This window comes from Rana temporaria, chromosome 4 (genome assembly GCF_905171775.1).
Source record: "Rana temporaria chromosome 4, aRanTem1.1, whole genome shotgun sequence".
Lineage (NCBI taxonomy): Eukaryota > Metazoa > Chordata > Amphibia > Anura > Ranidae > Rana > Rana temporaria.
Window position 1 is genome coordinate 61,507,152 of NC_053492.1, and position 26,523 is coordinate 61,533,674.

At 42.8% G+C, this 26,523-nt stretch overlaps 1 protein-coding gene across 2 annotated transcripts in view; it reads right to left on the minus strand.

The window, feature by feature from the left end:
* LOC120936255 (adhesion G protein-coupled receptor F5-like) overlaps positions 1-26,523 on the minus strand; it is a 285,594-nt gene that overhangs the window by 148,562 nt on the left and 110,509 nt on the right. Inside the window, exon 1 of one of the 2 annotated variants that reach the window (XM_040348473.1) lies at positions 21,442-21,649. The exons of the other annotated variant lie outside the window; for it this stretch is intronic. The gene's annotated coding sequence lies outside the window, so the exon portion shown is untranslated. Of the gene's footprint in view, positions 1-21,441; positions 21,650-26,523 lie in introns of those variants that run through there. 2 annotated transcript variants of the gene reach the window in all.

A 26,523-nucleotide genomic window follows, 5' to 3' on the forward strand; every position in this document is an offset into this window, starting at 1 on the left:
ATTAATCTGACCAATCTTGAAGTCTGCAAACTTATTTTGTGAAGATCCTCACACATTTATTTCCTAGAATTTGTTGATATGTATTCACAATGGACTGTGGGTTAAAACTGCTATGTCACACATTTCACAGAGCCTGTGTTCCGACACAATCGGTGACCCGTCAGATTAGGTAACAGGAGTGACGTTCTGTCACTACACCACGGCGGCCATCTTGGTACACCCTTCACTCAGCCGCAGTAAGCCTGCAGTCAGAAGGCAACAGCAGAGCTTATATAGTGAAATACAGGATTTTGAAATCCATCAGACTGTTTTGATGTTGAATTTTAAAGCAGCAGTGTACTTTCAGATTAGCTAACTTGTGAGATCAGCAGGCTTGCCGCTGCTTTTAAAATATAACATCAAAACCGTGTCACGGATTTCAAAATACTGTAGTTCACTATATAAGCTCAGTTTACTGGTAAAAATAAGTGTGAAATGCAAGACTTGGTTGGGTGTAAAAAGATGTCCGCTTGCCGCCATTGCGGTGTTGTGACAGAACGTCACTTCCATTACCTATTCTGATGGGTCACTGATTCTGGCAGAACACCTGCCTTCTGAACTGCAGAGGAGCTGAGAGGCGGAGTCAGTATAGGAATCAAGCCTTTAAGGCACCAAGGTACCCTGGGATATGTGGTCCTTAGTAATACAAACAGCAGAGGAGAAACTACAAATAATGCAGGAAATCCAGGTATTTGTGGAAAGAGACAGCCAACAGACAGGCAGCATTCACAACATGATAGGAGATTTTTTTTCAAGTAAGCTCATTTTGTCAGTAATAGCTATTGTTTGTATTATTTATTACAGTACTGATGTTATTAATGAAAAATGTATGCTGTGGCCTTATATTTCCTTTAAGGCCTTTTTTATAAAAACAAATGAACAAGAGCAGTGCAGTGTTGTTCTAGTTTGCCATGCATGTTGAACATCCAAGTATTGTTTCTTTTGTGTCATTGCTTCCTATAAGGTTCACTACAGAACGCACACGTCAACACTTTAGGTAAAATGTGTCTGGCTCGCTTAACAACAAAAGGGTATGTTCCAAGCTAAATGCATGTAAAAAAACATTGGGCTGGATCCAGGTAGAATTGCGCTTTTTTTACGGAGGCGCAGGGCAACGTTTTTGCCCTGCGCCCCCGCAAATTTTCTGCGCTGCCCTTGATTCACGGAGCAGTAGCTCCGTAAATTGCGTGGGCGCGCCGGCAAAATGCCCGGCGTAAGCGCACGCAATTTAAATGATCCCGTAAGGGGCGGGAATCATTTAAATTAGGCGCGTTCCCGCGCCGAGCGTAGAGTGCATGCTCCGTCGGGAAACTTTCCCGACGTGCATTGCGGCAAATGACGTCGCAAGGACGTCATTTGCTTCAAAGTGAATGGCGTCCAGCGCCATTCACGAATCACTTACGCAAAGTACGTAAATTTCAAATTTCGCGACGCGGGAACGACGGGTATACGTAACATTGGCTGCGCCTGCTAATAGCAGGGGCAGCCTCACGCGAAAACCACCATACGGAAACGACGTAAACTACATACGCAGGGCTCGCGCAACGTTGTGAATTCGGCGTTAGTATGCAATTTGCATACTATACGCTGAGCACAACGGGAACGCCACCTAGCGGCCATCGCAAGAATGCAGCCTAAGATATGCGGGCATAAGAGCCTTATGCCGCGCATATCTTAGGCTGCAGTCGGCGTAACGAGGTTCCTGAATCAGGAGCATTCGTTACGCTGGGGCAAGTAAGCAATTGCGCTGTGTAACATATGGTTACACAGGCGCAATTGCTTCTTAAATCCAGCCCATTGTTTGCGATGTTACTGTAAGACAAAAAATCATTATCATTGGAATCTTTGTTCCATGGACATAAAGATACGTCCACATGCAATAAATGACTGCTGAGAAGCGTAGGCGTGTTTTAACCAGCTATTACCAACCAAATCCTTGCCCCCCCCGAAAAGACACACAGACTTATTTAAAGAAGAAGTCCAGCATGGGCTTGTTTGGCTGCGCTTCTCCTCAATCCATTTTGCACTCCAGTGACCCGTTTTCAGCTGAAAGCGGTCTCATGTCCGCTCTCTGCTGACGTCACCAAGATCAGTCCAGGCACGTGTCATCCTGATTTGGATCCACCAGGTGCTTGGACTGATGGCAGTCTCAGCCTCTCAGCGAGCCCCTGAGATGGCCACTCCCCACCCCTCTACAGCTCAGCACTCCAATGAGCGTGGAGGAGCAGAGCAGGAGAGCTTCTGATTGACAGTCAGCAGCTCACCTCTCGGGGAGCAGAGAGAACCGAGCCATCGGCGATGTTCGATGGCCGGTTCTTAGTGCAGAGAAGACGGGGGACAGATGCAGCATCGGACCAATGCTGCATCCACCTAGGTAAGTATGAATATGGGAAAAAAAGCCAATCCTTTAAGTTGGAATTAGGGCAAGACCACAGCTTTATTAAACTCCCAACTGTATTGTTTAACATACCACATAACAATGCCCAACATGGTTATACCGTGAGCATCCATAACAAACACAGATAGTCTAAGAGGCCTGTCTCCACCATCAGTGTGAGACAGGCATTAAACTGATCCAAGACCTAAACTTGAGGGCATATCCCATAAAGCAATATCCATCGCTGGCCAGGTAAAACCGCTAACAAAGCTAATAAATAACGGGCGGGTGGGCAACTCGTGTGACGTCAGAATCTCCTCAGAATGGTAGGACGTGCCCTTGCGTAGGCTTTTTTTAGAGTTCCGGCTCCACCCAGTTACCTGTTGCTTTAGTGGCCAATCCCATTGGAGCTACTTAAACTCCGTGGCCCGGATTCAGAAAGAAGATACGACGGCATATCTCCTGATACGCCATCGTATCTCTGAGTCCGGCCGTCGTATCTATGCGCCTGATTCATAGAATCAGGTTACGCATAGATATCCCTAAGATCCGACAGGTGTAAGTGACGTACACCGTCGGATCTTAGGCTGCAATCTCACGCTGGCCGCTAGGCGTTTCCGTTTGTATACGCAAGGAATATGCAAATGAGGAGTTACGCCGATTCAGAAACGAACGACCGCCAGGCGCTTTTTTTTTATGTCGTTTGCGTTCGGCTTTTTCCGGCGTATAGTTACCCCTGCTATATGCGGCGTATCCTATGTTAAGTATGGCCGTCGTTCCCGGGTCGAATTTTGAATTTTTTACGTTGTTTGCGTAAGTCGTTCGCAAATACGAATGGACGTAATTTACGTTCACGTCGAAACGAATGACGTCCTAGCGACGTCATTTAGTGCAATGCACACTGGGAAATTTGACGGACGGCGCATGCGCAGTTTACATTTTACATGCCCCCTACCCGCAGAACTTGAATTCCGTCGGGGGATTTACGATACGCCGCCGCAAATTTACAGGCAAGTACTTTCTGAATAAAGCACTTGCCTCAAAAACTTGCGGCGGCGGATCGTAAATGAGATCTAAAGATCCGCTAACCTATCTGAATCTAGCCCCCTGCTTTTAAAACCCACGTAGCTGGCAATCTTCCAGCAGTCACGGCTCTCTTTCCCTAGGAAACAGGGGTGGGTCAAGGGGCCTTCAATACCCCTCTGTGTACAGTTCACTGAGGCTTTTTACACTTTCTTTAGCCATGTGAACATAAAGTGGTTTTAGTCCTATCTGGAATGTGCATTTCAAAATGCTAACAGACCTAAAAACATCAATAATCCATCTACATTTGTGTGGTGCATTAACACCTGTCACGTGTTAACGTGAAATCAATAGACTTTTGATGCACAAGAAAGTCTCTTTCCAAAATTTTTGTAATATCACGCTGCATCACACTATGTTATATTCATTGCATCGCATTGCATTGCAAAGCGTAAATGATGCCTCTGTGCTTTAGGTTCTATTTTGCATGCATCAGTGCATGTAATGTGCAATGCAGTAATGGGTATGTTACCGCAACTTATAGATCAGAGTAAATCAGCCTTAAAGAAAATCAAATTTTTATTTTTGCCATTGCTTAGGTGGTATATGCTCTGACAATGGGGCATACATTCCACAGCAAATCACACTTGTAAGTAAATTCCACATATATATACGATGAAGCCTGTGTGTGTGTGTGTGTGTGTGTACGTGCATCACAGTCACTCAATAGATTCTGCAAGCATGCAGTTTTCTTGTTTGCACACAATCTATGCTTAGTGGTAAATGTGCGTTATTTTTTTTAGTTCAAATACTCTCTATTAAACCTTTCTTTTTTCCTTTTTACACAACACATACATACAATTCATTAAACAAAACACTTGTCTCCAGTTATCTTAATAGTTAGATATTCCATTAAGATACAATGAATACTTTAATATTTATAAACACTAATCTACCCATAAATATATATATATATATACATACACACACACACACACACACACACACGTGTGTATATATATATATATATATATATATATATACATACTTTATTGTCAAAAGGCTGTCCACAAGGTTTAGGAGTGTGTCTATGGGAATGTTTGACCATTCTTCCAGAAGCTCATTTGTGAGGTCAGGCACTGATATCAACGAGAAGGCCTGGTTTGCAGTATCTTGTATTCATCCCAAAGGTGTTCCATTGGGTTGAGGTCAGGACTCTGGGCAGGCCAGTCAAGTTCCTCCACCCCAAACTCACTCGTCCATGTCTTTATAGACCTTGCTTTGTGCACTGCTGCATTAAGAGTTACTTCACTTGGCCAAGCCCAACCCCTGAAAAACAACTCCACACCATAATCCCTCCTCCACCAAATGATTTGGACCAGTGCACAAAGCAAGGTCCATAAAGACATGGATGAGCGAGTTTGGGGTGGAGATACTGAACTGGCCTGCAGAGAGTCCTGACCTCAACCCAATAGAACACCTGATGAATTAGAGTGGAGACTGCGAGCCAGGCCTTTGCGGTCAACATCAGCGCCTGACCTCACAAATGTGCTTTTTAAAGAACGGCCAAACATTCTAATAGATACACTCCTAAACCTTGTGGACAGCCTTCCCAGAAGAGTTAAAGCTGTTAAAGCTGCAAAGGGTGGGCCAACTCAATATTGATCACTAAGGAATAAGACAGGGATGTCACTAAGGTTCATGTGTGTGTAAAGGCAGGCATGCCAATACACATATACCCTCTACAACCCCCACAGCCTACCCAGTTTATAAATATAACAATGCATGTTCTTTAGTAACACAGGGCCTGATCCACAAAAGGGATACGCCGGCAGAAGATCCGACATGTGTAAGGGACTTACACTGTCGGATCTTAGGATGCAGTACCGCAGCCGCCGCTGGGGGCATTTCTCGTCGAAATCCAGCGTCGGGTATGCAAATTAGCACTTACGGAGATCCACAAAGCTTTTAAGCTTTGTTTTTTCTCCGTAAGTATTAGTTTGCCGTCGCAAAATTAGGGCTGTTTTTACAAAGTGTAAAGTTAGTACACCATGTAAAAGTAGACCCTTCTTTCCCGCGACGCTGTCAATTTTTTATTTTTATTTTTTTCCCGACGCATCTCTTTTTTTTCCCGACGCAACTTTTTTTACACAAAACTCGGCGTAACGTAATTTCGCGCAATGCACGTCGGGAAAATCACGTCGGGAGCATGCGCAGTACATCTGGCGCAGGAGCGAGCCTAATTTAAATGGGACTCGCCCCATTAGATTAGGAACGCCTTGCGCCGGACGGATTTAAGTTACACCGCTCAAAATTTCTAGGTAAGTGCTTTGTGGATCGGGCACTTAGGTAGAGATTTTGCGGCGGTGTAACTTAAATGCCAAAAGTTAAGTTACGGCCGGTTTTTGTGGATCAGGCCCACAGGTCCTAAGTCTTCCCAATCAGCATGATACCTTGGAAGACCCTCCACTGGCTAGCCATGAAGGATCGGGTTACATTTAAGACCCTCTGCCTCACTCACAAATGCACACAAGGTAACGCTCCGCAATACCTCTGCGACAAAATAAAGCACTACACCCCTAGTCGCCCCCTCCGCTACAAATCAAAAGGCGAACGAAGATTTGCAGTCCAAGGACCCCAGCTATGGAACGCTCTACCCACGGACATCCGCTTGGAAGAAAATCATTTGGCCTTCAGGAAGAAGCATCTCTGAAGACACATTGCCTTGAGGCAATTTAGTGTGCATTTGTAGCGCTATACAAGTTACTCACTCACTTAGGATAAGCGAGTTTCAAGGCACAAGCACCCCAAATTAGTTTGCGGTATTACATGCTAATGAAAAAGGTGGCAGGAATTTTTATTGGTTGAACTGCATTAGTCCCTCATGTTAAAACATTTGCAAGCTTCCTAATTCCATAAGAATTCTCTTAGGGGCAGATCCACAAAGCGAGTACGCCGGCGTATCTACTGATACGCCGCCGTACTTTCAAATTTCCCGCGTCGTATCTTTGTTTCGAATCCTCAAAACAAGATACGACGGCATCTGGGTTAGATCCGACAGGCGTACATCTTCGTACGCCTTCAGATCTAAGATGCAATTCTTCGGCGTCCGCTGGGTGGCGTTCCCATCGTAATCCGCGTTGAGTATGCAAATTAGCTATTTCCGACGATCCACGAACGTACGAGCGGCCGTCGCATTCTTTTACGTCGTCTCTAGTCGTTTTTTTTCTGGCGTATAGTTAAAGCTGCTGTTTGGTGGCGTATAGTTAAACCTGCTATGTTAAGTATGGCCGTCGTTCCCGTGTTTAATTTGAATTATTTTTTTTAGTTTGCGTAAGTCGTCCGTGAATCGGGATGGACGTAATTTACGTCCACGTCAAAACAATGACGTCCTTGCGACGTCATTTAGAGCAATGCACGGCAGGAAATTTAGGGACGGCGCATGCGCAGTTCGTTCGGCGCGGGGATGCACTTCATTCAAATGAAACACGCCCCCCCTACTCGCCGATTTAAATTAGGCGCCGCTACGCCGCGAGAGATACACTACGCCGCCGTAACTTACGGCGCAAATTCGTTCAGGATTCAAACCAAAAAAAGTAAGTTACGGCGGCGTAGCGTATCTCAGATACGCTGCGCCGGGGCAGATTTTTGTGGATCTGCCCCACGCAATTTACCATTATCCAGAAACTTATTAGAATCATTGCAGACATAAAAGTACCTTTTTAAAGCGGGGGTTCACCCTATCGACGGGAAAAAAAAAAAAAAAAATCTTTTACCTTAAAATCAGGCATTGTAGCGCGAGCTACAGTATGCCTGTCCCGCATTTTTTACCCCCGTACTCACCTTGTAGTCGTCCATCGAAGATACCGGGGAATGGGCGTGCCTATGGAGACGGACGATGATTGACGGCCGGCTCTGGCGCGTCACGCTTCTCCGGAAATAGCCGAAATAGGCTTGGTCTTCACGACGCGTGCGCATAGCCTGTGCGCAGGCGCTGTGAAGAGCCGAGACCTACTCCGGCTGTCTTCGGGGAGAGTGACGTGCCAGGGCCGGCCGTCAATCATCCTCCCTCTCCATAGGCACGCCCATTCCCCGCGGGAGCCGAAATCTACGATGGACGACTACAAGGTGAGTACGGGGTTAAAAAAATCGGGACAGGCATACTGTAGCTCGCGCTACAATGCCTGTCTCGATGGTAAAATGTGTCGGGGGGGGTGAACTACCGCTTTAAATAATGAAACAAAATTCTAACGTCCCTACTTATAGTCAGCTTTGCCGTTACTTCTTAGGAAAGGCATACACCTTACTACATTTAAAAACCTCTATTCACTGTTACTGTATCAAGCACTGGTTATTAAACAAAACTTAATTACCTCAATAAAAGTCATGACACAACACTGGTATTGTATCCTCGTTTACAACATAGTACACAAAGCTTGGCACACAGCCGCAAGCATTGAAAGAACACTCCACATTTATGCTACTATTGTATTACAAAGTAGCAAATACACATGCCTAAATCATTTGAAAACAATTAATAATACAAAGACATGCATTATAAACCTGGTCTAAATAAAACATTATACTTGAGACAAGTACCATACCTCCCAACTTTCTAAGACGTGGAGAGACACCTTCTATCACAATGTATTTAGGCAACGGACACACCCCTGCCAAGCACCTAATTATGCAAACTATTAAGAAAGTACCGTATATACTCGAGTATTTAAGACCCTTCTACTGTTTGTGAAATCTGAACGGGTCGTGGTTGAGTTCCTGCACCTATTTTCTGAGAAAAAAAGCTCTGCTAGGAACAGACTGTGTATGTCATTGTTTATTTTGCCTAGACTTTTACTTTAATTGTGTCTCTTCCAAAACACTAAATTAATGTTGGCATAGTCTAGTTTGGATTCTTCCTGATCTGTTGTTCATCAGTCAATAATATCCCTATTTCCAACCCAAGCATGAAGCTGGTGAATGCAATGCTTTGTGAGAGTACACTTATTAGAAGCATTACATATGGAACAGATATGCGGTGTATGTCCAGCTAATCCTGATGCTGCGTACAGACAATCAGTTTTCAGCATGAATAAAACCGGACCAATATGCTGCTAAATGCCCAGAGGCGTTTTTACAATTCGGCACTGCGTCGCTTTAACAGACAATTGCGCGGTCGTGCGACGTGGCTCCCAAACAAAATTTGCGTCCTTTTCTTCCCACAAATAGAGCTTTCTTTTGATGGTATTTGATTGCCTCTGCGATTTTTATTTTTTGCGCTATAAACAAAAATAAAGTGACATTTTTGAAAAAAAATCAATATTTTTTACTTTTTGTTATAAGAAAAATTGAATAAACAAAATTTTTGTCAAACATTTAGGCCAAAATTTATTCAGCCACATGTCTTTAGTAAAAAAAAAAATCGCAATAAAAATTTTTTTGCTTCCTAGCGGCAACAGTGACACTAATACAGCGATCAGAAAAATGATCGCTTAGTGACACTGGCAATAGGGAGTGAAAGGGTTAACTAGGGCGGTGATCAAGGGGTTAAAACTTTATTAGGGGGGATACAGGGCTACCCTGGACCTAACACTAACTGGCTGTCACACTAACTGTCACACTGACACTAAATGCAGTGATCAGTACATATATATTCAGTGACAGTGTGACAGGGGGGTGATCGGAAGGGGTTAAATGTGCCTGTGTGTGTGGTGTCAGTGTAGTGTTAGGTGCGACTCTTCTCTCATCTCGGCGGTTTGAAAATACCGCCGAGATGAGAGCTGCATCACTTCCTCTGCCTATGTTTACATTTTACAGGCAGAGGAAGTGACACAGCGGCGGCTCACAGTATTGGCTGGAAGCGATCACGAGGGGACAGAAACGAACAGCCGTCCCCTCGAGTCGGATCGCTCCCAGGGGTAAGCCGCCCGCCGCACGCAGCGGAGGGGGTCCCGATCGGACCCCCGACCCGCTAGAAGGCAGGGACATATATATACGCCCATCTGCCTGTACGTGCCATTCTGTGGACGTAAATAGTCGTGCGGTGAGCGTTAAGTGGTTAAAAAACGTCATTTAAAATGATCGTGTGTGGGCTGCACATCGTTTTTCATGTTCTGAAAAACGAAAAAAAAAAAAAATTCGAACATGCTGGATTTTTTAACGTCGTTTTAAACAATGTCGTTTTTTGGGTAGTAAAAAATGATCGTGTGTGGGCTAAAATGACGTTAAAAACCCGTGCATGCTCAGAAGCAAGTTATGAGACGGGAGCGCTCGTTCTGGTAAAACTACCGTTCTGAGTGGAGTAAGCACATTCATCACGCTGTAACAGACAGAAAAGCGCAAATCGTCTTTTACATAGTTACATAGTTACATAGTTAGTCAGGTTGAAAAAAGACACAAGTCCATCCAGTTCAACCACAAAAAACAAAAAAAACAAAATAAAAAACACAGTAAAATCCTATACACCCAACTCCATACCCACAGTTGATCCAGAGGAAGGCAAAAAACCCCAGCGGAGCATGATCCAATTTGCTACAGCAGGGGAAAAAATTCCTTCCTGATCCCCCGAGAGGCAATCGGATTTACCCTGGATCAACTATACCTACAAATCTTAGTACTCAGTTATATTCTGTACATTTAGGAAAGAATCCAGACCTTTCTTAAAGCAATCTACTGAGCTGGCCAGAACCACCTCTGGAGGGAGTCTGTTCCACATTTTCACAGCTCTTACTGTGAAAAAACCTTTCCGTATTTGGAGGTGAAATCTCTTTTCCTCTAGACGTAAAGAGTGCCCCCTTGTCCTCGGTGATGACCGTAAAGTGAATAACTCAACACCAAGTTCACTGTATGGACCTCTTATATATTTGTACATGTTGATCATATCCCCCCTTATTCTCCTCTTCTCAAGAGTGAATAAATTTAGTTCCTCTAATCTTTCCTCATAGCTGAGCTCCTCCATGCCTCTTATCAGTTTGGTTGCTCTTCTCTGCACTTTCTCCTGTTCTCCAATATCCTTTTTGAGAACTGGTGCCCAAAACTGAACTGCATATTCCAGATGAGGTCTTACTAATGATTTGTACAGGGGCAAAATTATATCTCTGTCTCTGGAGTCCATACCTCTCCTAATACAAGAAAGGACTTTGCTCGCTTTGGAAACCGCAGCTTGGCATTGCATGCCATTATTGAGCTTATGATCAACTAAAACCCCCAGATCCTTCTCCACTACAGATCCCCCCAGTTGTACTCCCCCTAGTATGTATGATGCATGCATATTCTTAGCCCCCAAGTGCATAACTTTACATTTATCTACATTAAACCTCATCTGCCACTCAGTCGCCCAATCAGACAGAGCATTGAGGTCGGCTTGTAAATTGGAGACATCCTGTAAGGACGTTATTGCACTGCATAGCTTGGTGTCATCTGCAAAGACAGAAATGTTACTATTGATCTCAGACCCAATATCATTTATAAATATATTGAAAAGTAAGGGTCCCAGCACTGAACCTTGGGGTACACCACTGATAACCTTGGACCATTCAGAGTAAGAATCATTAACCACGACTCTCTGAATTCTGTCTTTCAGCCAGTTTTCTATCCATTTACAAACTGATATATCCAATCCTGTAGACCTTACCTTACACATGAGCCATGTGTGCGGAACTGTATCGAACGCTTTTGCAAAATCCAAATATATCACGTCCACAGCCACTCCTCTGTCCAGAGTTTTACTTACCTCTTCATAAAAGGAAATCAGGTTTGTCTGACAACTTCTGTCTTTCATGAATCCATGTTGTCTGCTGCTTAAATAGTTTTTTTCCAGCAAGAACTCATCCATGTGGTCTTTTATTAAACGTTCCAGTATCTTCCCAACTATAGAAGTTAAACTAACAGGTCTATAGTTACTTGGTAAAGACTTTGTTCCCTTTTTAAATATGGGCACCACATTGGCCCTGCGCCAATCCAGTGGTACTATTCCTGTCTTTAATGAGTCCCTAAATATTAGATACAGTGGCTTTGAAATGACAGAGCTCAACTCACCTAGGATCCGTGGATGGATGCCATCAGGTCCAGGTGCTTTATCCACCTTTATTCTGTCTAAATATTTCTGGACCATATCACTTTTGAGCCATTGTGGATTGGGGGCTGTGTCACTCCCACCCCCATTTTGGACATGAGCTCCCCCATGCTCCATTGTATACACAGAGCTGAAGAAAACATTTAATAAATTTGCCTTCTCTTTGTCCCCAGTCACCCACTCTAGATTATTTTGTAAGGGGCCTACATGCTCAGACTTCACCTTTTTACTATTAATATATTTAAAGAATTTTTTGGGGTTTGTCCTACTATCTTTTGCAATCTGTCGTTCGTTTTGAATTTTTGCATCCTTGATTTCCTTTTTGCATATCCTGTTATATTCTTTGTAACATTTAAACAACACTAGTGTTCCTTCATTTTTATATTTTTTAAATGCTACTTTCTTATTGTTTATAGCTTTTTTAACTTTGACCGTGAGCCACATAGGTTTTATTTTTAGCCTTTTAAACTTATTGCCCAAAATCACAAAATCAGCTAAAGCAGCCCAAAGGCGAATGGAACTTCCCCCTTATAGTGCCGTTGTACGTGTTGTACGTCACCGCGCTTTGCTAGATCATTTTTAAAAACGATGGTGTGTGGGCAACATCGTTTTAATGATGAATTTGGAAAAACTTCGTTTTTTGGACATGCTGAAAAACGACATTTTCTTTCATGCTGAAAAATTATCGTGTGTACGCGGCATTAGATCTAGCAAGTAGTTTTTTTTTTTTTTACCATAGACAGGCGGTGGCTAAGTGGTTAGCATTTCCACCTGGCAGCACTAAGTTTGTCGTTTGTTATACCAACCACAACATTACCTGCCTGAAGATTGCATGTTCTCCCTGTGCCTGCGTGTGTTTTCCCACCGGTATTCCCATTTTCTCCCACGCTCCAATGACATGCTGGCAGGTTAATTGACTCCTGTGTAAACTGGCCCTAGCTTACAATATAAGTTCCCTAAGTCAAACATATACATGATGGGCCAGATTCACAAAGAGATACGACGGTGTATCTACAGATACACCATCGTATCTCTGACTTACACTGGTCCTATCTATGCGCCTGATTCATAGAATCAGATACGCATAGATAGGGCTAAGATCTGACAGGTGTAACTGTGTTACACTGTCGGATCTTTTTTTCGATTTAAAAATGGCGCCGGGGGCGTTCCCGCTGATTTACGATAAATAATATGTAAATCAGCGAGATACGCAAATTCACGAACGTACGCGGACCCGACGCAGTCTTCTTACGACGTTTCCGTAGCGGCGTACCCGTCGTATACTTACCCATGCTTTCATCAGGCGCAGCCAATGTTAAGTATAGCCGACGTTGCCGCGTCAAATTTAAATTTTTTAACGTCGTTTGCGTAAGTCGTTCTAGAATACGGATGGACGTCGTTTACGTAAGCCTTCGAAACCACTGACGTCCTAGCGACGTCAGTGGGAGCAATGCACGCCGGGAAATTCCCCGGACGGCGCATGCGCATTTAAATCGGCGCAGGAACGCGCCTGATTTAAATAGTACACTCCCCTAGCCGCGGAATTTGAATTCCGCCGGGGGATTTAGGATCCGCCGCCGCAAGTTTGGAGGTAAATGGTTTGTGAATTAGCCACTTTCCTCCTAAACTTGCGGGAGCGGATCTTAATTCACGTAGATCGAGCGGATCTATAGATCCGCTGCGCTACGTGAATCTGGCCCGATATGTTTGACTTAGGGAACTTAGGGGGTAATCCACAAAGATCCGGCGTAACTTAATTTTTTCCATTTAAGTTACACTGCCTTAAAATTTCTACCTAAGTGCCCGATCCACAAAGCACTTACCTAGAAATTGTTGGCTGTGTAACTTAAATTCCGCCGGCGCAAGGCGTTCCTATTTTCATGGGGGCGATTTAAATTAGGCGCGCTCCCGCTCCGGCCATACTGCGCATGCTCATGACGTCATTTTCCCGACGTGCATAGCGCGAAATTACGTTACGCCGAGCTTTGTGGATTGCGACGGGTCAATAAAGTTGCGTCGGGAAAAAAAAAGATACGGCACGTAAAAAAAAAATTCAAAACAAAAAAAAAATCGCGTCGCTGGACAGAAGGGTCTGTTTTTACAAGGTGTAAACAGTTTACACTTTGTAAAAGCAGCCCTAATTTTGCGTTTGCAAACTAAAACTTACGGAGAAAAAACGAAGCTGAAAAGCTTTGTGGATCTCCGTAAGTGCTAATTTGCATACCCGAGGCGGATGCCGTACTGCATCCTAAGATCCGGCAGTGTAAGTCCCTTACACATGCCGGATCTTCTGCCTAACTATGGAAAACTGATTCTGTGGATCAGTTCCATAGTTAGAAACAGGGATACGACGGCGTAACAGCAGTTACGCCGGCGTATCCCTTTTGAGGATCTGGCCCTTATATCGTAAGCTCCTTGAGGGCAGGAACTAATGTGATTGTACAATATATGTAAAGTGCTGCGTAAATTGTTGGTGCTTTATAAATACCTGTAATAAATAACATTACAAACTGTAGGGTTTACCAAGAAGGAGAACTCAAGTCTATGAACTCACACTGAATAAAAAAATGAGTGGCAGCAGGTTATAAATAATGCAAACAAAACCTAATGGATAGATGATGAATTGGAGGAGTGAAAGTGTGAACGTCCAATCTTTTACTATATTGCACGCAATGCTAGAAAAATGTAAAGCTTGTGTTATTAAAGTATTGTATTAAAGTATTGTACTGTGCCTTTAAAAAGTATTCATACCCCTTAAAATGTTACAACCAAAAACGTAAATGTATTTTATTGGGAATTTATGTGATAGACCAACACAAAGTGGCATATAATTGTGAAGTGGAAGGAAAATGATAAATGGTTTTAATTTTTTTTTTTTACAAATAAATATGTGAAAAGTGTGGCTTGCATTTGTATTCAGCCCCCACTCAATACTTTGTACAACCACTTTTCACTGCAATTACAGCTGCAAGTCTTTTTGGGTATGTCTCTACCAGCTTGGCACATCTAGAGATTGTCAATCTTCTTTGCAAAATATCTCAAGCTCTGTCAGATTGGATGGAGAGCGTCTGTGAACAGCAACTTTCAAGTCTTGCCACAGATTCTCAATTGGATTTAGGTCTGGACTTTGACTGGGCCATTCTAACACATAAATATTCTTTGATCCAAACCATTTCATTGTAGCTCTGGCTGTATGTTTAGTTTCGTTGTCCTGCTGGAAGGTGAACCTCCACCCCAGTCTCAAGTCTTTTGCGGACTATAACAGGTTTTCTTCTAAAGCCTTGTACACACGATTGGATTTTCCGACGGGAATTGTGTGATGGCAGGATGTTGTCGGATAACCCGACTGTTTATTTGCTCCATCGGACAACTGTTGTCAGATTTTCCGACAACAAATGTGGGATAGCATGCTTTAAAATGTTCCGACAACAAATGTGTGTTGTTGGATTATCCGATCGTTTACATAAAAGTCAGTCGGAAAAAAATCCAAAGTACAAACATGCATGCTCAGAAGCAATGCTAACCATAACACATTATAACATTAGCAGAAGTTGTCCAAAGGGTGGCGCTAAAGAGCTGAAAAAAATACATCGTTTTGTGTATGTTGGCCAACAATTATTTGCCGTTTGTATGCAAAAGACAAAAGTCCTACACTTTATCGGATGGAAATCTGATCATGTGTACGAGGCTTTAGATTGCCCTGTATTTAGCTCCATCCATCTTCCCATCAACTCTGACCAACTTCCCTTTCCCTGCTGAATAAAAGCACCCCCACAACATGATGGTACCACCGCCATGATTCACGGTGGGGATGGTGTGTTCAGGGTGATGTGCAGTGTATGTTTTTGGCCACACATAGCATTTTGCTTTTAGGTCAAAAAGTTCAATTTTGGTCTCATCTGACCAGAGCACCTTCTTCCACATGTTTACTGTGTCTTCCCCATTGCTTCTTACAAACTGCAAACAGGAGTTCTTATGGCTTTCTTTCAACAATGGTTTTCTCTTGCCACTCTTCCATAAAGGTCAGATTTGTGGAGTGCACAACTAATAGTTGTCCTGTGGACAGATTTTCCCACCTGAGCTGTGGATCTCTGCAGCTCCTCCAGAGTTACCATGGGCCTCTTGGCTGCTTCTCTGATTAATGCTCTCCTTGCCCGGCCTGTCAGTTCAGATGAACGGCCATGTCTTAATAGGTTTGCAGTTGTACCATACTCTTTCCATTTTGATGATGGATTGAACAGTGCTTTGTGAGATGTTCAAAGCTTGGGATATTGTTTTATAACCTAACCCTGCTTTAAACTTCTCCACAACTTTATCCCTGACCTGTATGGTGTGTTCCTTGTCCTTTATGATGCTATTTGTTCATGTTCTAATAAACCTCTGAGAGCTTCACAAAACTGCTGAAATGACTGTTTACAGGGTATGGAGACATAAAAGTTAACTGATTCCTTTTAAAAATTATTAAAAATTTAATTTAATCTATCATATAATGTGCCTCTAGTTTCACGTTCGGTTTTAAAGGTACATACATGAAGTTCCGGGTGAGAGGTGAGTCGGGAAGACACACAGAACAAAAACAACAAATCCAGGGCAGTGTTTTGTTTTTAAAATGAATCTGATTGGTTCTGAGGAGTTTTAGACACACAGTAATGACAGCTTAGACCACCGTGAAAATCTCCCAGTATGATGGTTATAAGGAAACAGGCAACCAGGAAGTGTGGAGATCACAGCAGAATTACAGCTACTTCAAAGCAAAAACGAACAATGAGGACATGAAACCAGTACTGCAGTAAGGTAAAGGAAGCTATTTAGCTAAAAAAAAAATTTCCTTTAGTGACCCTTTAAATTACACACAAGTGAACTGTATTTACTAATTAGGGACTTCTGAAGGCAATTGGTTCAGCTAGATTTTAGTTATGGGTATCAAAGTAATGGGGGCTGAATACAAATGCACGCCACATTTTTCACATATTTATCTGTAAAAAAAATGAAAACCATTTATAATTTTCCTTCCACTTCACAATTATGTGCCACTTTGTGTTGGTCTGCCACATTACAAGGGGTATGAATACTTTTTTAAGGCACTGTATAATACTTTACTACAATACTTTAATAACACAAGATTTACATTTTTCTAGCATTGCGTGCAACATAGTAAAAGATTGGATGTTCACACGTTTCACTTTCATCTATCTATTAGGTTTTGTTTGCATTATTTATTACCTGCCGCCATTCATTTCCTTATTCAGTGTAGGTGTAACAAGGAAATAGATTTAGAAAGAGATTTAGATTAATGAAAATCTGCAGGTTGGTTAAAAAAAAAAATCACTCACATAGTTACATAGTTACATAGTTAGTCAGGTTGAAAAAAGACACAAGTCCATCCAGTTCAACCACAAAAAAAACAAAACACAGTACAATCCTATACACCCAACTCCATACCCACAGTTGATCCAGAGGAAGGCAAAAAACCCAAGCAGAGCATGATCCAATTTGCTACAGCAGGGGAAAAAATTCCTTCCTGATCCCCCGAGAGGCAATCGGATTTACCCTGGATCAACTTTACCTACAAATCTTAGTACTCAGTTATATTCTGTACATTTGGGAAAGAATCCAGGCCTTTCTTAAAGCAATCTACTGAGCTGGCCAGAACCACCTCTGGAGGGAGTCTGTTCCACATTTTCACAGCTCTCACTGTGAAAAAACCTTTCCGTATTTGGAGGTGAAATCTCTTTTCCTGTAGACGTAAAGAGTGCCCCCTTGTCCTCAGTGTTGACCGTAAAGTGAATAACTCAACACCAAGTACACTGTATGGACCCCTTATATATTTGTACATGTTGATCATATCCCCCCTTATTCTCCTCTTCTCAAGAGTGAATAAATTTAGTTCTTCTAAACTTTCCTCATAGCTGAGCTCCTCCATGCCTCTTATCAGTTTGGTTGCCCTTCTCTGCACTTTCTCCAGTTCTCCGATATCCTTTTTGAGAACTGGTGCCCAAAACTGAACTGCATATTCCAGATGAGGTCTTACTAATGATTTGTACAGGGGCAAAATTATATCTCTGTCTCTGGAGTCCATACCTCTCTTAATACAAGAAAGGACTCACAAAACAATCATGTCAGTAAAACTAATTTTAGCTCTCGTTGCTCCCCACCAAATGTTATTAAAAAAATTGCACTAATTTGTTTTCTTTAGGGAAGTGTCCAGCACCACATGCCATTTGTTTGACAATCGCTTGCCTAATAGCTTTGAAAATTAATTGTTTTAAAAAATGTATCTTCCTTTCCATAACTGTAGTAGTAAAATCAGTAAAAAAAAACAAAAACACATAGCTTGCTTTGTTGTGCTGCCTATCTTGATTTTAGCACAGCATTTGATACAATTCCACGTAATGATCTCATTAAAAAAAAGTGTACAAGCTAGGATTTAGAATTTGGACGATCACCAGAAGGAGGAAGGAGGTCCTTAAACATATATATATATATATATATATATATATATATATATATATATATATATATATATTGTAGCAAAGCATCCTAGAGAGAGCCTGGGAAAGTCCTGTTCGGGGTTTACACCTCTCCCAGGCTCCTCTCTTACATGTTCAGGGATCTCTGATCCAGGATCCAGTTCAGGTGTTGGCTCTCTTCCCCAGGCCAATTTAAGCTCACCTGAGCAGACAGCCTTCGCTCTGCCTGGGAAACACAGATAGTGCTGATCTGTGAGAGCAAGGAGGTTGGTAAAAACTGTTAAGCATTTGATGTGGAAGCTGACAAGCTGTAGGCTTGCTCAGCCTGGTAGTGAGGGTCTATATATATTGTATAGTTAGAGCCAAGACGCAGCTAGGTTTTTGTTTAATTACTTTTGTTTTTCTGCACACTGTACAGCACCTGTAAATTGACTTTGTATATAGCACCAATAAACACCCCACTGTTTTTCACTTATCCCATGGACTTGGGATCTGTGCCTGCTCATCCCAGGGAGCTTTTGTACCTGCTACCTATCCCCCAGGTTACAATATATATATATATATATATATATATATATATATATATATATATATATATATATATATATATATATATATATATATATATATATATATATTGTAAGGGGTTAGCCCTGGATGGGTTCACTACACACTGAACGATACAGAGAAACAGCCGAAGACGGTTGAAAACAAAGAATTTGGTTTATTCTTCCATCTTGCTGGAAACAAGTGCAAGCATCCAAACAGCATAAACAAAATCAAACATAAAATAAACCCTATCTATGGAGTCTGGCACAGCCTTCTGCTGTGCAGACACTGCTGGTCATACAGCAGAAAAACAATAGTCTTTTGATTTTGTTTTCACACAGAAAAATCAACAGCACCTCACCTCTTCAGAAGTATTTCTGCTCACTGCTCTCCTTCACTCAAAAGCCTCAGGATGCAGCAATCAGTAGTAATCCTCTGGATTATTTATAGAGGCCTTAATTGCCTCATTCTGAACAGCTGAAGTTTTCAAATGCCCTTAAACCTTTCTGGCCACTTCTGCAGCCGACACCTGATAATAATTGGTGTATTGTCTAAACAAGGCAGAAATGTATCTCCCGTCTGTGACAACACCCACAGATTTACCTGACTTCCTGTCACAATATATATATATATATATATATATATATATATATATATATATATATATATATATATATATATATATATATATAAAAAGTTGTGCTCATAAGTTTACATACCCTGGCAGAATTTATGATTTCTTGGCCATTTTTCTGAGAATTTGAATGATAATACAAAAACTTTTCTTTCACTCATGGTTAGTGTTTGGCTGAAGTCATTTATTATCAATCAACTGTGTTTACTCTTTTTAAATCACAATCACAACAGAAACTACCCAAATGACCCTGATCAAAAGTTTACATACCTTGATGATTTTGGCCTAATAACATGCACACAAGTTGACACAAAGGGGTTTGAATGGCTATTAAAGGTAACCATCCTCACCAGTGATCTGTTTGCTTGTAATTAGTGTGTGTTTATAAAAGGTCAATGAGTTTCTCCTGATAGACCCTTGCATCTTTCATCCAGTGCTGCACTGACGTTTCTAGATTCTGAGTCATGGGAAAAGCAAAAGAATTGTCAAAGGATCTACGAGAAAAGGTAGTTGAACTGTATAAAACAGGAGAGGAATATAAAAAGATATCCAAGGAATTGAGAATGCCAATCAGCAGTGTTCAAACTCTAATCAAGAAGTGGAGCAGGTCCTAATTACCCCCTATACAGTAAGTCTCGGTTCACACAGGGGAGACTTCAAAGTCGCCGGCTCTGAAGCGCCTCATACAGCACAACTTCAGCATGGCTTGCAAAACGACTTCTGTAATAGAAGTCAATGCAAGTTGCTCTGAAGTCACCCCCAAAATAGTACAGGAACCTTTTTCTAAGTCAAAGCAACTTGAGTCACCTCCACTGGTAACCTCGCTTCAAAAAGGATAATGATAAGATAGAATGAGTCCAAAAATAGGAAATAAAAATGGTGAAAGGTTAGCAGAGGTGTCAAACTCCATTTCATCGTGGGCCGCATCAGCATTATGATTGCCCTCAAAAGTGCCGGTTGTATCTGTAAGATTAGATGTCCAGCGCATCCCCTCCCATTTACATTAGATGTCAGGAGCCATCTCACCATCAGAAGTTGAATCCCCTACTCTCCCTTACATCACAGTGCACCCCCCTTTCCCTATGTTGCTGCTGGGAAGAAGCTGGATGCATTGCTTGAAAGCAGAAAGTAAGGGCCTGGAGTAGGACCAGATGAGGGCTGGAGCTCTCCTGCAGTTGCAGGAGAGGTGCAAGGGCCACATGAGATAGCCTGAAGGGCCGCACTCGGCCCGCGGGCCTTGTGTTTGCCACCTGTGGGTTAGAGGGATAAAATCAGGAGAAACTGCAAGAAATTAATATGTACAGTCCTGAAGAAAGAAATGAAAAGGGGAGACATAACTGAAACCTTTAAATACATTAAGGGTGTGAGTAAAGTTCAGAAGGGCAGTATTTTTAATATGAAGACAAGATCAAGAACACAGGGACATAGCACAAGAAAAGTTAAAAATGAACATAAGACATTATTATTTTTAACGAAAGAGCAGTTGATGCTTGGAGTAGGCTTCCAGCAGGGGTAGTAAGTCAGTCAATAGTAAGGGAATTTACATGCTTAGGACAAACGTAGATCTTTACTCGAAGAAATGAAAAAATTAATAAATAAATTAAATAAATTAAAAAAAGGGGCAAACTCATTGGACCACTTGGTATTTTTCTTTTTCAATGTAACTTGTTAATGTTTTTATATTTCTAAGTTCAAAACTAACCCTAGAAAGCATTACTTTGTCTAAGGAGTAACTAATGCCTGGAATAAACTTCCAGCAGAAATAGTAAGTCGATAAAAGATTACCTGTTGCCGGTCTTCTATGTTTCTACAAGTTTTAACGCACATTAGCACATGTACACAGGTTAGCGTTTTTTACCTGTGGTGCTAGTTCGCACTTGTGTAATATGTGTTGGGCAAAAAAAATATGTGCATTTTTCTGCATTCTATTAAATGATTTGTTGCCAACAATAGCAGCACTTGAAAAACCATTGAAAAAGCACACCACTGTTTGTTAGAAGTGCTTGCCAGCGTGCCATAATAATGCACAAAACATACAAGAAAACATGTATATAAAGCCCAAACAAAGACCTACTACAAAGACCCCATAAGCACATATCCTCAGAAAAGCTGCCAGGAGCCACAGGTTCTAATTTTACATAAAACAATTTTTATTCAAAACCTTCAAAATTCTCCATCCCAAATTCTTGTAAATACATCCTATATTTTACTAACAAAAATTTGGCTTCTATTTATTTTCAGTAATTCAGCATAGATTTGAACTGATCATCTTTCTCACCTGCTCCTTCTGATCCTTTTTAGATGCTATTGAAATTCTTCTGTTGTAGTTCCTGGCTGTAGGATATCTAGAGTAAGTAGCATTTTTAGTAATAATAATCCACAGACAGTAGACAGATCATCTCCAGCAAAGGGGAATGCGTGACAGCTACTCCAGAGACAGCACTGGGTCTGAATGCCCCGAGATAGGAAGGCAGCAGAGCTGAAAGCCACTATACATATTTTACTGACTTTACTTCCTCGTGACGCTTTCTCAGGAATGTCTCATCTGCAGCTCTTTTAGTTTTCACCTACTTTGTAAATGTGGACAAACTTGTTTTGTTGTCCTTTGGATTTTATTTTACATACAAAGGGTGAAAGACCTCAAGAAGCCAGACGGCCGGATTTTCAGGTCTTACTGCACTGGCCGAAGACAGCCACAACTCCCACCTCCCCCCAGCTTCAGTAATGGCCGTAAGGTGCATTTTGTGCCATACAAATGTATGGAAAGTTTGTATTAGGATGAATGATAAGATTTCTATCTGAAAAGTGAATATTTATACAAAGTGAAAATTTTATTTTGCATCTTGTCCCTTTAATACATGTGCTGAAAATATATTTTTATGTTTTAATGCAAAATTCAAAAACAAACATAGCAAATGGAAAGATAAAGATGGGGCTCAGGTAAGTATTAGGGGCAGGGGAGGGCTGGCAGGGAGGGCAGGGTGGAAATCTCCCCCCGGGCTGGTGACACTATGCACAGCCACCGGGCGCCACTACCAAATGCTGTTTTTGCAGAGCAGGAAAACAGCCGCTGCTCACCTCCCACTGTGCAGCCGTGCCTGTGTCAGCTCCGAGGTAGATGGCTGCAGAGCTGAGCTATGTCGCATCTCACACATAGCTCAGCCTCAGCGCACACCAGCGCTGACATCCCCTTCTCTCTCTGCACAGACACAAGGACTCTGATGCAAGGGGGACCTATGTGCGCACTCTGATGCAAGGGGGCCCTCTGTGCGCACTCTGATGCAAGGGGGGCCTCTGTGTGCACTCTGATGCAAGGGGGGCCTCTGTGCGGACTCTGATGCAAGGGGGGCCTCTGTGCGGACTCTGATGCAAGGGGGGCCTCTGTGTGGACTCTGATGCAAGGGGGGCCTCTGTGCGGACTCTGATGCAAGGGGGGCCTCTGTGCGCACTCTGATGCAAGGGGGGCCTCTGTGCGGACTCTGATTTAAAGGGGGGCCTCTGTGCGGACTCTGATGCAAGGGGGGCCTCTGTGCGTGCTCTGATGCAAGGGGGGCCTCTGTGCGCACTCTGATGCAAGGGGGGCCTCTGTGCGGACTCTGATTTAAAGGGGGGCCTCTGTGCGGACTCTGATGCAAAGGGGGCCTATGTGCGGACTCTTGTGATCATGAAAAATCTTAGAATGTTTTCCTCGATCCATTACTTTTCCGTGCTCTACGGGTCACTTGACTGGACTTGCCCCCCAGGCCTATAGCTGCCAGCCCTCCCCTGATTAGGGGGGCTGCTGCACACAGGTTTTTTTTTCTTAATGCAAAAACCTTCTGCTTTAGAAACACTTTAATATACAGTAGAAAAAGTAAAAAACAACAGAAAAAAAAAGATATTAAATCATAGCTAAAGAAAGAGGAGGATGAAGAGTTAATAAAAACTATCTAGGCTTAACTAAAGTGGGGTACACACTATGAGAAATATATATGAATGGTCATCTGATTTTACACGAAGGAGTTTATCATGATGTAAGCCACAACGGTATTAATTTGTACAAAAATTCACGAACGACAAAGTCACACGTTCTTTCTTGTGTATGACTTTTGTGTTTGTTGCTACCTTCATCGGGGTCCTTCTTTGCTTTTGATCATGCACGTTTTTCTCTATTCGATTGTTTTTGTACGATTGCTGTACACATTGAACGAAGGTCGAACGTTGTGTTCACGTACGATACAATTTTTCTAGCTTGCACCTTCGTTTTTTTTCATCCTGTCAGACAATACATTTTCAATGCGAATAATGTGGTTTTGTGAAGATGTCTACCTGCCTTATTTGGACCTGCCAGCGATTTAATTCAAACACCTGCGCCCGCTCGAATTCCCAAACTGGGATACGGTTACTTTTCCGCTTTTTTTTTTTCTTTTCTGTCAGTTTGTTGAGCTGAGTGGAACCGACCATAATTCAAATTTCAGATGATTTCTGATGAATTGGCCAAAATGTTTGGCCAGCCTAAGCAGACATAAAGATAATAGTTGAAAATATTTTTTTCTCCCAAGAATGCTGAGTAGGAGGTATCTGCTGTTGTCTGATAATATCCATTGGTGAGGATCATTAATGCAGGTAAAACCGGCATTGTGGGAAGCAAATCACCTCATTGCCTTTGGGTACTTTGACGATCATTAACAGCACCAAAGATGAATAAAAAGAAAAACCAAAACAACAAACAACAATAAGAAATGTGTACATGGATACAGCTCTTTCATTCATGAAAGACAGTTAAAGCAGAGTTCTACCCAAAAGTGCTCATTGGTCTCCTCCCTGTCTTTGACAGGTATCCTGTCCCCACTTCCGGGAGTCCGAGCTGCGGTGAATTAGATGAGTGGCTTGGCTCCTTCCTCCTTCCCCCGATCAGACTAGATCAGTGGCTTGGCTCCTTTGTCCTTTCCCCACCAGGCCAGTAGGAGAGCACAGCGGTGCCTCGCACATCCGCAGTAGGGACCCGGCGTGAAACCATAATACTGTTTCCCTTCCTGGCAATGACGGTGGCAGCACCCGACAGCTCATGGAAACATCAGTTGCCGACATCGCTGGACTCCACAACAGGTAAGTGTCCTATTATTAAAAGTCAGCAGCTGCAGTATGTTTAGCTGCTGGCTTTTAATTTTCGCAGGCGTGGTCAAACCTCCTCTTTAAGCCTCGTCGTACACATGATGAGAATATCGGATGAATCGGTCCATTTTTTTTTTTTTGCATGCTAGTCTCATATCAAAAATGAAGAGGTTACTGACGTTAAAAAAAAATCTGGTATGACAGAATACAACTTCAGAAGTGTAATGTGTTATATTGTAATGTATTTCTTTTGTTTCCGAGCATGCGTGGTCCGATGTTTTTAATATTTTTTTGGATGAATATTGTACTGCTTAGACTTAGTGGGGCATATTCTTATAGATCTGAGGCGGCGGAACGTATGTCCTTTACGTTACGCCGCCGCAAGTTTAAGTGGCAAGTGCCTGATTCCCAAACCACTTACCTGTAAACTTGCGGCGGCGTCGCGTAAAGTCCACCCGCGCAAGCCCTACGACGGCCGACGGCCATACTTAACATTGAGTACGCCACCTAGGGGGCATCTTTATCTTTACGCCGCGTATCGCTTACGGAAACGACGTTAAAACACTACGGCGGGCAAGCGTAGGTTAGAGAATCGGCGTGACTAGTCATTTGCATATTCTACGCTGACCGCCACCTAGTGGTCAGCGTAAATATTGCAGCCTAAGATACAACGGCGCAGGCCGTCGTATCTTAGGCATGTTTAAGTGTATCTCATTTTGAGAATACACTTAAACATAGGATCGGACTTACGTCGGCGTATCTGCTGATAAGCCTGCGTAAATTATTTGAGAATATGGCCCAAATTGTTCATTCTGGTATTTACGAGAAAAAAATTTGTATTTGTCCCTTCGGATAATTTTTCATGAACTTTCATGATCAGCTCTCAAAAGCTGTGAACTAATGAAATTATCTGATGAATGATCGTCCTTTTTTTTCACCTCAGGGAAGAAAGAGGAGAGCAGGCGGCCGGTTTATAAGCGTGCAGAGGAACATTGCTGTAACAGCTTTCGTTATAATTTCTGTGTGTTCTCCGCACTCGCTGTCACACCCTCCTGGCCTGGGTACTTTGATAGACAGATCAGCCGTCCAATGTCGGGATTTGTGACGTGTATCAAAGTACCCGGGCCAGGAGGTGGGGCTGTATGCGATGACGAGCGGTGGGAACACTCAATTCAAATTAAAGCTGTTACAGCGATGTTTAGCGGCGCTCTGATGATCTGGCCGGCAATCTCCTCTCTTCCCCTGCACAGGTAGGCTGCATTTATGGACACAGGCAGGCTGCATTGATGGACACAGGCAGGCTACATAGATGGACACAGGTAGGCTGCATTGTTGGGCACAGGTAGGCTGCATTGTTGGGCATTGTATTGCATTGCATTGTAGGCTGCATTGATGGGCACAGGTAGGCTGCATTGTTGGGCACAGGTAGGCTGCATCGATGGACACAGGTAAGCTGCATTGATAGACACAGGTAGGCTGCATTGATAGACACAGGTAGGCTGCATCAAAGGACCCAGGTAGGCTGCATTAATGGACACAGGTAGGCTGCATTGATGGACACAGGTAGATTTCATTGTTGTGCACAGGTAGGTTGCATTGTTGGGCACAGGTGAGCTGCATTGTTGGGCACAGGTGAAGCGGCATTAATGGACACAGGTAGGCTGCATTGTTGGGCACAGGTTAAGCGGCATTGATGGACACAGGTGAAGTGGCATTGATGGACACAGGTACACTGCATTGTTGGGCATGGGTAGGCTGCATTGTTGGGCACAGGTGAAGCGGCATTGATGGACACATGTAGGCTGCATTGTTGGGCACAGGTGAAGCAGCATTGATGGACAAAGGTGGGCTGCATTGTTCAGCACAGGTGAAGCTGCATTGATGAGCACAGGTGAGGCTGCACTGATGGGTACTGATAAAGGTGTTGCTATTATGTATTTCTGCATGAAGCATTTAAGTGTAATTTCATTAGATAATTTATGAGAGCTTGTTTAGGGTGGAATTAGGGGCGGCGCAGGGTAGGGGTTGAGTGGGGCAACTGGTGGTGAGTAACCCTTAAGGCATGGCTAGTAGCTCAGGACTTGAAATTTTGAGCCCTGCAATCTTAAAGTCACTCCTAATTCTTAAAGCGGAAGTTCCACCCAAAAGTGGAACTTTCGTCTATCAGCCTCCTCCCTCCCACCACATTTGGCACCTTTCGGGAGGGAGGCGGAGCAAGTACCTGTTTTTGACAGTTACCCTGTCCCCACTTCTGTCGGACCTCGCC